Source organism: Lithobates pipiens, unplaced genomic scaffold (assembly GCF_037356315.1).
Source record: "Lithobates pipiens isolate NorthernLeopardFrog02 unplaced genomic scaffold, aLitPip1_a1.2 Scaffold_13, whole genome shotgun sequence".
Classification (NCBI taxonomy): Eukaryota; Metazoa; Chordata; class Amphibia; order Anura; family Ranidae; genus Lithobates; species Lithobates pipiens.
In genome coordinates this window covers 229,578,967-229,594,286 of record NW_027507718.1, presented here as the reverse complement: position 1 = coordinate 229,594,286, position 15,320 = coordinate 229,578,967, and the positions used below count along the sequence as shown (strand labels likewise).

General features: G+C 43.3%; 1 protein-coding gene across 3 annotated transcripts in view; it reads left to right on the top strand.

The window, feature by feature from the left end:
• Nucleotides 1–7,507: 7,507 nt before the first annotated feature.
• The window catches only part of ADAMTS10 (ADAM metallopeptidase with thrombospondin type 1 motif 10), a 233,228-nt gene continuing 225,415 nt past the window's right edge, over nucleotides 7,508–15,320 (top strand). For all 3 annotated transcript variants that reach the window (XM_077476314.1, XM_077476315.1, XM_077476313.1), the window contains exon 1: nucleotides 7,508–7,889. The gene's annotated coding sequence lies outside the window, so the exon portion shown is untranslated. The remainder of the gene's footprint in view (nucleotides 7,890–15,320) is intronic.

Genomic DNA, 15,320 nt, shown 5'->3' with positions numbered 1-15,320 from the left:
ATTCAGAAATTTGAAAATCAAAAATTCAGAAATTTTGAAATTTCAAAATCGAAAATGCGAAAATTCTGATCTTCGGAAATCCAAAAATAAGAATGAAAATTCAAAAGAACGAAAATCTGAAAATAAGAACGAAAATCTAAAAATTCAAAAACTCTCCTAAATAATAACTAACTAATAATAACTTAACTATTACCAACTATTTAATCATAGGCATTGGAATTTCCTTTCAAATTTGGCTGTTGGTGAATGTAACGAATATGAATTTATTCAAAGTTACGAATTATCCGTAATAACGAATGCCATATCTAAACGAATGGAAGGTAGCAAATTAATAATAATAAATAACAATAATAATAATAATAATAATAAACATGTATTATTTTTATTATTTATTATTATTTGTTTTGTTCCATTTGTTTAGATGCGGCATTTGTTTTTTCGGATAATTCGTAACTTCAGATAAATTTGTATTCGTTAAGTTCACTAACAGCCAAATTTGAAAGGAAATTCCAATACCTATAATTTAATAGTATAGTTATTATTAGTTATTTAGAATTTTTGGATTTTCGCTCCTTCGAATTCTTGGATTTTCCTTTCTTATTTTGGATTTTCAAATTTCTGAATTTCCAGAATACTGAACATTTGAATTTCCAAATTTTCGAATTTTCAAATTTTTATTTTTTTGAATTCCGAATTTCCGAATTTACTAATTCCGAATTTTCAAATGCCAGAAAAATACAAATGAAACGAAAGCTAACAAATTTTTTGGCAGTGCACATGTCTACCACCAGGCCTCCTGTAGTTCACTTCAACATGGGGCCGGATGACTGCAGCTTTACATATCATAAGTTATGCAAGCAGCTGAAGGCAGTTTAGTTATGCCACTGATCCTGGTTCCGGCAGCTCCCAGGGGGTCTGAATGATTAATTTTGGGCCTCATCAGTTCATTCACAAGGGCCTAGGACCTGAAGCATGAAAGGACTTCTTTTTCTAAATTGGCATCCAGGTAGATTTATAGCTGCCAGCATCGCATTTGCAGATAAAATTACAGTCCCTGTTGGCGGAGTGATATTACTCACGACTGCATCTTCGATGCCTGCCTCCTTCAGCAAATACATATTGAGGGAAGGGTGGGCTTGGGCTGAGATCAAAGAAGCTCCAGGTTGGAAGGTGGTACATGGCGGACATCACATCATCAGTGCATCTGGCAGAGAGAGCTGTCAGAGTGACGTGAACACACAGGTACAGGAGCACTTTGAGTAAGGGATCCTCCATCCATCAAGTCTGCAGAGAATTTTCAGAAAAGGTAGTCAGTAAAAGTGTGTGCAATGCTCTGGTTGTTGCCCATGAGGAATTAGGCCCCTTTCACACGAGCAGTCCGATCAGATCCATCTGTTTGTTTTTCAGGCAAACCCAATCAGACCTTCCATTATGCTCTATGGAGCAGTGGGTATAAGCAGACTTTTGTCCGTTTACACCTGCTTATAACCAATCCAGTCTGCTAAAAACAGACAGATGGGGATCTATTCCCTTACATCTAGGCAGATTGGATGGCAGTCAGATGTAAATGAACAGGTGGTCCATTAACATCCAACCACCCATAGAGGAGAAAGGGCTGTGTCTACTCTGCATAAGTGAAGCAGACATGCCATCCACCCGCACAGCAGGGGATCAGCGGACAAATCAGCCACTGAGAAAGTGGACTTCTAGTGGATTCCGCCCCATGTGAAAGGGGCCTATTAAAGTAGCTAAGGCGCCTTAGTTCGATCGGGTCCACACCCGATCAGACCCTCTATTCTCCTCTATGAAGCAGAGGATGTAAACATACTTGTGTCCGTGTAGCGGTACCCCAGTAGGAGCTGCTGTTAGTTGTGGTCCGTCTCTCACCCTGCACAGCCAGGCAGACAATCTTCAGACACTCAGAAGTCAAGAAGCAGTCATTGTACTTTGTTTTTATGTTTTATTGAGGGGATCTAAACTTGGATGGGGTAAGGGTAAGTATGGGATGCCCAGTTGATTGAAGAAATAATGAATTGGGACTTCAACTATATACACTTGTACATACCGTACACCTTCTCACTTCAAGCTCAAGCACATCACTTGATTACACTTCCTCACTTCCAGGACCAGCTAGCACTGTAGTTTTGGCCTGGGGGCCCCTGGTGGTAGTCCTAGTGCTAGCTTTCCACGTGGCTACTGATCCCAGCACCACATCTTCAGGCCCTACCAGCCCTCTTGGCTACAGCTGCCCCTTTCCACTGGCCTTGCCACCACAGTCCACTCAACAGGCTCTGCACCCATCCCAGATTGAATTCTCCCAGTCCTCTCAGACGAGCCTCCCCAGGTATTCTGACTATGTGAACACTCACCAGCCCTCTTGGCTGCATCTGTGGAACTCCTGGAGACTTGCCCAATAATGTTCTCCTGCTGTCCTCTCTTGCTCCTCCTGTGCCTCCCAGCCCAGGTTCACCTCCATCCAGATTGGGGAGCGCCTTCTAAACCCCCAACAGCCTAAAATTCCATCTCCATCTTCCACCCAATACCATCTCTCTCCTGGCTGGGCTGATCCTGAGTATATGAGGGGGCCCAGCCAATCCTAGATGGGGATTGGACAGGTCCCTCAGAATACTCCAGGCAGCTCCACCTCTCCTCCTTCTTTTCTAGAAGATTCTAACAAGTTCTGGAAAGAAGTAGGGGGTGGCAGTGACATTGCCTGTGAGTCGCCCTGCCTGGCTTCCTGCCAACCAAGAATCAAACACACACAGGCTTAGCTGTTTGTCCTACATTACAAAAAAAATCTAACTGTACACATCCTAGTACCACTAGAGGGTGCTACACTCACCCCCCCCCCCCCCCCCAATATCCAACCAGTCCCTTGGCTAGGGGAGTTTCAAAAATCAGCTCATGGGCATCCAGGAGCAAGGACATCCCACACAATTACAGTTTTGGATGAGGTAAGGGGAAGAAATTTATTGACGGGGCAATTCACAAATATGTACAAAAAATAGAGATGACATTTTGTTGGTATTTACAGAATTTACACTACATACACCTAATTCCAAGTCCCTGTAGCTAACAACAACTTTGCACCACATACTGAGACAGAGCACCCCCCCCCCCCCCCCCCCGAGGTCCTCTGCCTGCAGGATTCTTGACTCCAGCTGGTGATAAATGTGAACAGCTGTCCAATCTACACACTTTACATAACTTTCTGTCAGGAGGGGGTTAGCATCCTGCTGACAGAAAGGAAAATTCAGCATCCAGTATATACATTTGTTACTTCCTAAATTTTGATCTGTCCGAAGGGAGTTTGCATCCTGCTGCCAGAACAAAGAAAAAACAAAAAAAAAGCACAGTTCTTTTAGGAATTCCTGGTGGGAGGGACCCCTCCCTGGACTATCAGGTTCCTCAAAAAAAAAGTTAGAATCAGTGATCAGACCTCACTCTGCGTTCAACAATAGGAGTATCCATCCATCAGCACAGGTTATGGTGGCAGGCTGGTGTGACCCTGTAAGGAATCTAAGAAAAGAGGAAAAACACAGTCTGTATTCTCCATGACAGCCTAGCCTATGTTACCATGTTACCACTCTCCAGCAGCCCTCCTGCTTTCAAGACCGCCACTCTGTCCCTGTAGATTGCTCACCCCAGCCTCCATTCCTTCTAAATGTCCTCAAACAGGATCCAAGTCTCCTCACACTCTGACACCTGCAGAGGCTTGGGGGTATGCAAATGTTCCCACACTAGATCATTCTTCCACTCTCCACGGGAGTTCTCCCATGTCCATAGTGTCAGGAGGGACATAAGGGTAGTCCAGACCCCACTCCAGAGCTACTCTGCGCTGAACTTTCCTGGGCAGTTCTCTGACCCGCTGCCTAAATTCAGCTGCTCTAGTCTGGGTATTGGAGGGTCTGCTCAAGAAAAATTGTCTGCTGATAATGGGGATTCATGCAGCTTCTTCAGCTCCCATAGCCAGATCTGGCACATCGACCACCCGGACTGGATCTCCTGGACATGGGGCCTCCCATCTCCCACTGCTTCTGCGAGCTGCTGTGGGACGACCAATCTGCTATCTCTTCCAGGGTCCCAAACACTGCTTGCAGTCTGGGGAATCCCAATCTATGGCTCTGTCCTGGCATTCCCCTCCTGGTTAAACTGAGGGTGCATCTCCCTTCTGCACTGGCTCCTTCCAGTTGGGGCTAGCAAGGGACATAGAAGCAGCCAGCATTTCAGGGATTTCTACTGGTTCCTGCCGAGCAGCACTTACAGTCACCAAGTCACGACAGACTCCTGTTCCCTTATGTCGCTGGTGTTTGCAAGGAAGTCACCAGGCTCAGACTCCCCCCCTCCTTTCAGTGATGAGACTAAGCCCGCTCCGGCCTTCCGAGACTTCCGTGGCTGCATGCGACACAGACCTGACTGCAGATCCACATTGTAGTATTGTGGCTCCTGCTTGCTGGATGCAAGCCATGTAAGCGGTTCTCCACAATGACCGCACCGGATCTATGCACTGACCACCGCTATCGGTATCCATCATTCTGGACACAGCAAGCACAGGCGCACTGTCCCCTCAATAAACACAAGCGCGAATCCCCTGCGATGCTCCAATCGGACACCAGTGTCCACTAGTGTCCGCTCCTGTAGGTCAGACAACCAGGTCAGCACTGGAAACCATTGAGCACACTCCCCCAATTTGTTCCTCTGCCTCGTGATGTCTGCTAGCGGGGAACGATGGGTCTCCTCTAGGGTGTGGTGCCGCCCTCTCGCTTCCAAACAGGCTGGTGTCTGTGAAACTGATAGTGCGCTGCTGTAACCCCTTGTTAGACGACCTGAAGTTGGCAGGCACACTGATGCTAGTAGGACTTGTCCGGGCATGTTGCTCGGCACCGACTGTGCTCGAACAACTGAGAGCAGATGACTGCTGTCTTTTCCAGTGGTTGTCAATAGCAGCAATAATGTTTGTAGCCCATGCCTCACTGAAGGGAGCATTCTGAGCACAGTGCCGCCCGCAGGCACCCACAGATTTACCCTAATCACCCCATGCAACAGTAGGCACTGGCACACCTTATTGTTCAAAGCAGAAGGTTGAAGTAAACAGTCACAATGTCCAGCATTTGCAGGTCGCTGGACATATTTGTAACCCATGTGTGTCACATCTTTAGGCCCTGCCAGCCCTCCTGGCTGCAGCTGCCCCTTTCCACTGCCCGTGCCGCCACAGTCCCCTCCACTGGCTCTACACCCATCCCACACTGCACTCTCCCAGTCCTCTCAGGTATGCCTCCCCTTCTGACTGTGTGAACACTCACCAGCCCACTTGGCTGCCTCTGTGGAACTCCAGGAGACTTGCCCAGCAGTGTTCTTCTGCTGTCCTCTCTTGCTCCTCCTGTGCCTCCTGGTAAGGAGACCTCTGTGGGCTGTAAGAAGGTCCCGTCTGCACCCAAGCCCAGGCCAGGGTTTCACCTCCCCCCAGACTGGGGAGCTCCCTCAAAGGCCCCAACAGCCTAACTCTCCATCTCCATCTTCTACCCGATACCAACTCCCCCCAGCTGGGCTGACCCTGAGTATATGAGGGGGCCTGGGATTGGACAGGGCCCTCAGAATACTCCAGGCAGCTCCACCTCTCCTCCATCCTTTCCAGAAGTTTCTAGCATGTATTGGAAAGAAGTGGGAGGTCTCACTGCCTGTGAGTTGCCCCGCCCTGCCTGGCTTCCTGCCAAGAATCAAACACACACACAAGCTTGGATGCCTGCCAAGCCTGCCTAAACTTTCCCACACTACAACATTTTTTAACTGTACACATCCTAGTACCACTAGAGGGTGCTACATCCATTTACACCCACCTACCTGCAATCCAATCTGCTATAATCAAATGGAAGGAGATATTTGCTGTCTGGGCGGATCAGATCTGAGAATAGTCAGGTGTAAATGAACAGTGGAGTCTATTTACACTCTGCCGCCCATAGAACAGAGCAGGCAGCATAAGTAGAGTAGACACGGACCTGTCAGATCCCCCACTGAGCAAAGTCTGAGATCATCCCTGCTTATTAGTTGTCATAAAAAAAGCTCTAAAATAAGACATCTCTACTACTTTGTATTTGGCGTTACTTCTCTTCCTATGTAAACACAATGCAGGAGCATCCTGGCTTCTACAGACAGATGATGATTGGATCTAGCACTAAGCCCAGAAACTGAAACAGTAATTTTCCGGGGTTCTGATACTGCTACACAGCATTCCATATCAGCATCTGTACAGATCTCTGCTAGCACAATGCTTCTGCATTGAGCTTTAAATGGATGGCCACATAGGCTAATATAGAATTGCATTTGGCATAACAAAAATATGCTTTACACCTGTAAAAGTGGCATTTCTGTGCACAGATGCATGAAGCCCAAAAGTGTACCTTCAGGTGCAGGATAAAATCTTTTATATTGCAGCAATAAAAGCAAGTGGCACAGTGGTGTGTGGGTGGCACAGTGGTGTAGTGGTCAGCACTCTCACCTAGCAGTAAGAAGGGTTGCTGGTTCAAATCCCAACCATGACACTATCTGCCTGGAATTTGCATGTTCGCCCTGTGTCTATGTGGGTTTCCACTGGGTACTCTGGTTTCCTCCCACAATCCAAAGACATGCAGGTAGGTTAATTGGATTCTGTCCAAAAATGCCCCTAGTATATGAATGGGGACCTTGGATTGTGGGCTCTTTGAGAGTAGGGACTGATGTGAGTGTGCAATGTACAGGGATAGGGATGATTGTAGACACTCACTAGGTTGAACTGGATGGACTAGTGTCTTTATTCAACCTTACTTACTATGAAACTATGGTACAATGCCAGTGCAACCAAGTTGCTGTATAATGACATTTGCTACAGTGGTAGTACCACTAGATGGCAGCAGTGCCTTTATATTAAATCTGAAACTCCATTTGGCAATGATAGTGCATTTGCAATAAAATACTGTAGAAAAAAAAAACAGCATCCGGCATATTTTTTAAGGCAAAAGGCAATGTGTTGTAGCCCTTAGTAACCAAACATCTTTGACTGTTCTGACTGCTGTACATTTAGGCATTGCTCATTAGGATTAGGAATAGCTTGTTGCAGCTGATTATAATTTACACTGCTTTTTAGAGTAACCTATTTGTGCCTAAATGCACAAAAGGTGATAAAAAAAAATCAAAAAAATCTCAGCTTTGAGGAAATTATAAATAAATAATTTCACAACAAGAAGCATGGTGTATATGCGTTTCTCATTTCTGATCATCCTTCCAATGTGCAGAATGCTGTAAATTGACAGTCTACGTTGTGAACAATTATATTGCTTAAATGAATATTACCGCACTGCTTCTTGCTATGAAAACATTTGCCATTTGACACCCCTGGAAAGCTACATGCCATGAGAACTGACTGCCTTAAGAGAGGTACCAAAGAGGGGTGTAACTGCATTGCAGTCCTTCCTACATATTTTGCATCGACCATGCCCACTGCCCCTGTGGCAACTTAACTCCTCTTCTGCCACATAACCTCTTCAGAATTACACAAGGATGTGTTTCTAAGCCATCTGGCAACAAAGGGGTTACATTAATGCTGCTACCTCCTTACTAGTTATGCTTTAAAATTTCACACGCATACAAAAGTTTTGGCTACTGTCTGGGAATGCTCCTTTAAACACAACCCCCTTTAATTATGTGAGGTCAATGCACTTTTTTTTTTTCTTTTTTTAAGCAAGCAGCTGCCAGAAAAATCATCCACTACATAGATTGCATAAAAAACTAGGAAAGAGCAGGTCCCAGGAACATCAGGATCAGTGTGCGGAAAGCCGGCACTCATTTGAAATCCTCAAGGAAGATCCAAAAAATAAATAAAAAAGTGCACTTAGGTTCGTTCTTCTGAAGAACTGGTATGTATACATCTTTTTCTTAATACAAATTGTAGTGAAATGCTTTGATTTAGCAAGTAAATTTTGTGCATAGTTTCTGTTTTTGAGTATACTAAAACCGTAGAACAGAAGTATTTCATTTTTGCAGTCAATGAGACTAATACAGTGTGTGTCTATATTTAATGTTCCTGTGTAAGTATAACTTCTGCATGATAGCATAATTCTGTAGCTTGGATACAGAGAAGGCTATTTTCATCTTATTACTTTATCCAAGCTAAAGGGACAAGGAATATACATTTTGTAAGAACAAAAAAATAAAAATAAACAAAGGATTATTTTGGTTGAAGAACTGATAGCGTGGGATTTGATTTAATGAACATGCTGAATATTTGCATGAATTCTTTCTTTCTTTTTTTACCAGAAGATCGCTGTTACTTTTTTTGCAAGTTGGTATTTGAACACAGCACTTCTGGAATGCATAGGTTACGTTACAGGCAGCTGGGTTGTAATGACTGTTTCTCCTTTACAAAGCACTCTTTGTATAAATCCTCTTATTATCCCTTAAATAACTAATTGCCTAAATCTTGTGATGTGGCTCTATAGCAGCTCACCTATTATAATAGCAAATCTCTTTAAATTGCAGTTTGTTATTCAGTGAAGTTTAATATGTAGCCTGTATGTTACATATATGATTATTTCTCACCCTATTTTTTTATTATTATTATTACTACTGCAAAATACTCTTTGTCACTGTAATCTTCCCGGTGTCCTGTAGTTAACACTAAAGAGCCACCATTACATTTTGTTAGGTCTTTTCTTGCTGAGACATTCCAGTTTTCCTTTGAAGTTTGACCTCTGTGGTTTATAAGACCTGAGGAGTCTTGAGACCTGATAGAGAAGAAGAGGTAATTGAAATGATGTGTGCAATTATGACCAAAAAAAGCTAGGAATTAGTCAAAGCTAGGAATCACTTTATATTCCATTGGCTGAACAGTTTATTTGCACTACTGAACATATACAGTATATCCTCATTGACTTGAGTCATGTTCTGTCAATGACAGACCATGAGAGAATCACAATATAAAAGTATAAACTTTTATCTGTTGTGTATTTAGCTAAAAGAAAGTCAAGTTGAAGACATATGGACCAACCAATAATTACCATTCAGAGTGCCAAATCAAGCAAACCTAAAATCACCAGTGTGATTGCTAATTGTACTCTACCAGACATATGCTCAAGAAAATTTGTTATATATAGCAATACTTTAACTCATGAAAATGGAAGATATACCAAATTGGGCCTATTCTAGACGTAGACCTAATGAGGAGATTTTACAGCATAAAGTACAGTACATCTAAAGCAGTGGTTCTCAACTCCCGTTCTCAGGACCCACTAACAGGCTAGGTCTAAAGCCTAAACTTTTTTCTTAGTTTTGGATAGAATGGGTGCTTTTTGTATATATTGGGGAGGTTTTCCTTCACCTTCTGTTTACAGGAAGAGAGAGGAGATCTCAGCAGTAAAGGAAATCCTTCTGTAGACAATGGTCACGTGAATTTGTCATTAATGGAAGATTCCTGTTTTGCTGAGCAATTAAAATGTTCCCTCGCTTTAAGTACCAGTGATACTGGTCATCAAGACAAATAGTAAAGACGAATTTCCCCAACAATAAAACAGACAGCAATAAGAGACCCAATAGTAAAGACGAATTTCCCCAACAATAAAACAGACAGCAATAAGAGACCAATAGTAAAGATGAATTTCCCTAACAATAAAACAGAGAGCAATTAATACAAACAAACTTCATAAATGGGTTATAATATGTGAAGCTTCGGGTGTTCCTCAGACTATATATAGACAAACACTTTACTGTTCCTATACAAAAATACATACAAATTAATAAAAATTTCTTAAGTAACAAAAATTTTTTTTATGCAAATGACTGTACCCTATTTCCCTACCCCAAAATATAACCTAGAACCTAGATGTAACCTACAACAAAAAAAAAACACACCCAATGCTTAACAAGTCCTTTATTAAAAAAATAAAATAAATCATCAGTCATGATGCCTGCCAACTCAACATTGCACTCCCTGAGCTGTCATTAGCTATATTAAAGGAGGCGGAGATGGTGGTGACATCATTGCCCAAGTATGTCCATGGCCATATATAAACAACAATGTAACTCCCCTCGAATCCCCACCCATTTGCTTTTGTGGTTGGGCATTTCTGGCCATGTAAGTGAATGGGCTGGATGACGTCAGTGTTTTTCAAGGACGCAGTGGGTGCAAGCATTTAGCCAAACATCCAGAAAAGTAGTGTTCAGTCAGAACTTACATTCTGACCAAACACTGCGCTCATCCCTAGTCAGTAAGTGCCTACACCCTCAGCTTAGATATCTCAGTGCTGAACAGATTCTGCACGTCTAGAAAAATGACTTGATCGTTAGAACCATCATCATCATCAAGAGTTTGGCATCATGAGGCTGAAGCTCAGTTGGGGAACAGAAATTAGTATTGTATAAAACCTTACTCCAACCAACACACACTAGATTAATCTTTGCTGGAACTCTACTACAAGCAAAACAAGCACAATTGGCCAGGTTGCAAGTTAATTGGCTGAAAGACATTCCTGATGTCTTGAAAAGTGTCTTCAGTGTACTAACTCTTTTTTCAATACAACTCTATCAGCCAGAGATAGATTCCTTCAACTGAGAATCTTACATAGAATATACTATACCCCCTTATGATGCTTTCAAAAGTGTAAGCCCTTGTACACACGGTCGGAGATTCCGACGGAATGTGTCCTATCGGACCGTTTTGTCGGATAATCCGACTGTGTGTGGTCTCCATCGAACTGTTTCCATCGGAGTATCTAACGGACCAAGTTTTCCAACTTGTCCGTAAAATCCAACAGATTTGATTGTCAGAATGTCCGACCGTGTGTACAAGGGCTAAGAAAGGCAACCCGATTGTCATAAGTGTCAAAAACAAAGAGGAGATTTCTTTATGATGTGGAGTGCAGAATGATCAGACTATTTTGGTTCCAAGTCACTAACTTTATTGCCACTCACTGTGATTTGCCTAACATCTGCATTCCTAAATGATGCATCTTAAGTATATTTGAGAATCTTGATCTTAGTGCCATACAGAAACCATTTTTGAGAGCTCTATTGTATTATGCTAGGAAAACAGTGGTCCTTTAGTGGATTTATACTAAACCCATTCACCTTAACCTTTGGAAAAACATAGTGAACCAAGCGTTACTGCTTTATAAGCTAACCTGTGAAGCCAGAGGCTGCATACTGAAATTTGACAAGATATGGGTTGTTGATAAATTTTTTCAGATACCTATGAGATGCCCCCACTACTTAACTCATTCTATGGGCCACTACTTATTGCTAAGGATGAGCCGAACACCCCACGGTTCAGTTTGCACCAGAACTTGCGAACAGACAAAACATTCGGACGAACACCGTTAAAGTCCATGGGACACAAACATGAAAAATCAAAAGTGCTCTTTTTAAAGGCTTATATGCAAGTTATTGTCATAAAAAGTGTTTGGGGACCCGGGTCCCGCCCCAGGGGACATGTATCAATGCAAAAACAAGTTTTTAAAATGCCTGTCTTTTCAGGAGCAGTGATTTTAATAATGCTTAAAGTGAAACAATAAAAATGAAATATTCCTTTAAATATTGTGCCTGGGGGGTTTCTATAGTATGCCTGTAAAGTGCCACCGTTTTCCAGTGTTTAGAACAGTATCACAGCAAAATAGTATTTCTAAAGAAAAAGGCATTTAAAACTGATGTCGGGTCTCGGCAATATAGATAAAACACATTGAAAAAAATGGCATGGTCCCCCCTCCAGTCCATTACCAGGCCCTTTGGGTCTGAATATTAAGGGAAACCCTGAACCAAAAAATGTTTTAAAAATTGTGCGGGTCCTCCCAAAATCCATATCCAGCCCTTCGGGTCTGGTATAGATATTAACGGGAACCCTGCACCAAACTTTAAAAAAATTACGCGGGGGTCCCCCCCAAAATCCATACCAGACCCTTCAGGTCTGGTATGGATTTTAGTGGGCAGCACAGTGGTGTAGTGGTTAGTACTTTCACCTAGCAGCAAAAAGGGTTGATGGTTCAAATACTGACCACGACACCATCTGCCTGGAGTTTGAATGTTCTCCCTGTGCCTGTGTGGGTTTCCTCCCACACTCTAAAGACATGCTGGTAAGTTAATTGGTTCCTGTCTAAATTGGCCCTAGTATATGTATGAATGTGTGTTAGGGACCTTAGGTTGTAAGCTCCTTGAGAGTAGGGACTGATGTGAATGTACAATGTATATGTAAAGCGCTGTGTAAATTGACAGCGCTATATAAGTACCTGAAATAAATAAATAAAATAATAAGGGGAAACCTGCCCCAAAATTAAAAAAATCCATACCTGACCTTTATCTGAGCAGGCAGGCTGCAGGAAAAGAGGGGGTGAGAGAGCACCCCCCTCTCCTGAACTGTACCAGGCCACATGCCCTCAACATGGGGAGGGTGCTTTGGAGTAAAACCCAAAGGCATCTTTTCCCCATGTTGATGGGGACAAGGGCCTCATCTCCGCAACCCTTGCCCAGTGGTTGTGAGGTCTGCAGGTGGAGGGCTTATCAGAATCTGGAAGACCGCTTTAACAAGGGGACCCCCAAATCCCGGCCTCCCCTATGTGAATTGGTAACAACGGGTACATTGTACCCCTACCATTTCACAAAAAAAGTGTCAAAAATAGTAAAAAAGATGAGAGACACTTTGGAACAAGTTTTTTTATTAAAAAATAAAAAGATAAAAATGTCCCGCGATGTAAATCCATCTCACGCTGCCGACGGCCTGAAAAATGAAAAAAAAAGCCACTCCTGCCGAGGCCCGGCCACCAAGGGATGCTTCTTCTCTGTGACAATTGTTATATAGCTGAGGGCGGGCCACCCGGTGATGTAAACAGGTAAACCCGCCCCCCTCTGACGCCACATGATGTCCGATAAGCCCCCCGCCCGCAGACCCCCCCAACCACTGGGCAAGAGTTGTGGGGAAGAGGTCCTTGTCCCCATCAACATGTGGACAAGATGCTTTGGGGGACTACTTCAAAGCACCCTCCCCATGTTGAGGGCATGTGGCCTGGTACGGTTCAGGAGGGGAGGGTCGCTCTCTCCTCCTCCCCTCTTTTCCTGCGGCCTGCCAGGTTGCGTGCTTGGATAAGGATCCGGTGTTGATTTTGGGGGGACCCCTATGCCATTTTTTTTTATTTTTGGCGTAGGGTTCGCCTGAGGGGCCTGGTAATGGAATGGGGGGGGCAACCCATGTTGTTTTTTTTAATAAGTTTTATCTTTATATTGCTGAGACCCGACAATTCATTACAGCCGCAATCAGTTTTAAATTACTTTTTCCCTAGAAATGTCATTTAGCTGTGGTACTGTTCTAAACACGGGAAAACTGCACCACTTTACAGGCATACTGTAGACACCCCCTAGACACAATATTTAAAGGAATATTTCATTTTTAATGTTTCACTTTAAGCATTATTAAAACCACTGCTACCGATAAAACGGACATTTTTAAAACTTTTTTTTTTGCATTCATACATGTCTTCGGTGGCAGGTCCCAGGTCCCCAAACACTTTTTTATGACAATAACTTGCATATAAGCCTTTAAAATGAGCTCTTTTGGTTTTTCATGTTAGTGTCCCATGGACTTTAACAGGGTTCCGCTGCTTTGGTTGTTCACCGAACGTCCGAACAAACAAAGTTCGGCCTGAACTTATGCTCGGGCCAAACCATTTGCTCATCCCTACTTATTGATTGTGGCCAGTCAGTTATTTCTTTGTACACTGACAATTCATGATATGATGCTTCTGTCATATACTGTAGTCTTGCAATGGATGGATGTTCATGATTCTACCCTTTCCAGTTATTTTTTTGTTTATCTATGCCTTGTAAGACTATTGTACCTTGCATGTTATAGCACTGTCTATGAAATAAAGAAGCATTATGAAAGACTACGGTATTACAATTACTGCGCTTGGTGCATATGTCATTCCTTGTTGACAACCACTGGGTATGGCTGTGTGCCCCTGAATGTAGACGATATACAATCGGGGACAGGTACCCGCACCCACAAATCCATGTATCCGTGCAGCTGATGTGTCCCAATTGCCATGAGTGGAACTGCCTGCATGTGGATGCACAGAACACCTGTGCATCCAATGCAGGCAAAACACAGACTTCCACACGGATGGACACTTAAAGTGGTTTCAATCCCCTATGTATACCCAGTGAAGTCACTGGCCTTAAGTGATACACAAAGATTAAACAAATCTTCCCACAAAATTTGAAACTGCTATCATCTCTTCTCTACTTCCGTTCTAAGTCCAGAATTTAAAAATTGTCTGAGCTGTCAGAAAACAGGGGGCGGAGACCTAAAAATACACACTGCAGAGCTCAGTGAGGAGAGCTCTGAGAGTTGATTGGAGGGAAGGGACACACCCCACTTCACACAGCACACAGGAACAGAGATGAAGGTGTCAATCTGCTGGAGCTCCCTCCCTGTCACTTTTTTTATTTGTGTCAGGAAAACTTGGCAGAAGTGACTCATGTTGATGTCACAGAAACCAAGCAGCAGACAAAAAATTACTCTTATGCCGGGTACACACGATCGGAATTACGGCCAGCAAAAGACCCATGAGAGCTTTTCATCGGAAAATGCGACCGTGTATGCTTCATCGGAATTTAGCTGGCCGAATTCCCGCCAGCAAAAATTTGAGAGCATGTTCTCAAATTTCCCGACGGAAAAACTTTCTATCAGAAATCATGCAATTCCGACACGCAAAAAATCACGCATGCTCAGATTCAACTACAAGATGGAAGCTATTGGCTACTGGGTATTGAACTTCCTTTTTCTAGTTCCATCGTACATGTTGTACGTCACCGCGTTCATGGCGGTCGGAATTGTGACCGTGTGTAGGTAAGACAGCCTGAGCAGAATTCCGTCGGAATTCCATTGGGAAAACCATCAGACCCTTTTCTGACCATAATTCCCATTTGGTGGACGTGGCATTAGTGCTCTTAATTGAGACAGGTACACACTACACACGCAAGGGATATTGCATTGTTTTATATTTCATGTCTGAGGTTTACAACCACTAAGTAATCCTGTTCAGACTGCATAAAAAATCCGTGGCCATCTTCCCTGCTCTGACATGTTCATATTGAGAAATGCAGTGCAAGATGAGAGTCTTAGGAGAACCAGTCCACTCAGATAGGGGTTTCTTCCCCCTGACTACCATGAGGGTGGGCTTACTTGATTGGTAATCATAGAAAAACTACAACTTTATCATGCCCTCAGATGATCTTTTCCTGGATGCACAGTGCTGTTTTCTGGCCCCTAGCCATTTAAATTGGGGTTTGCGATTGTTTCAAACTAG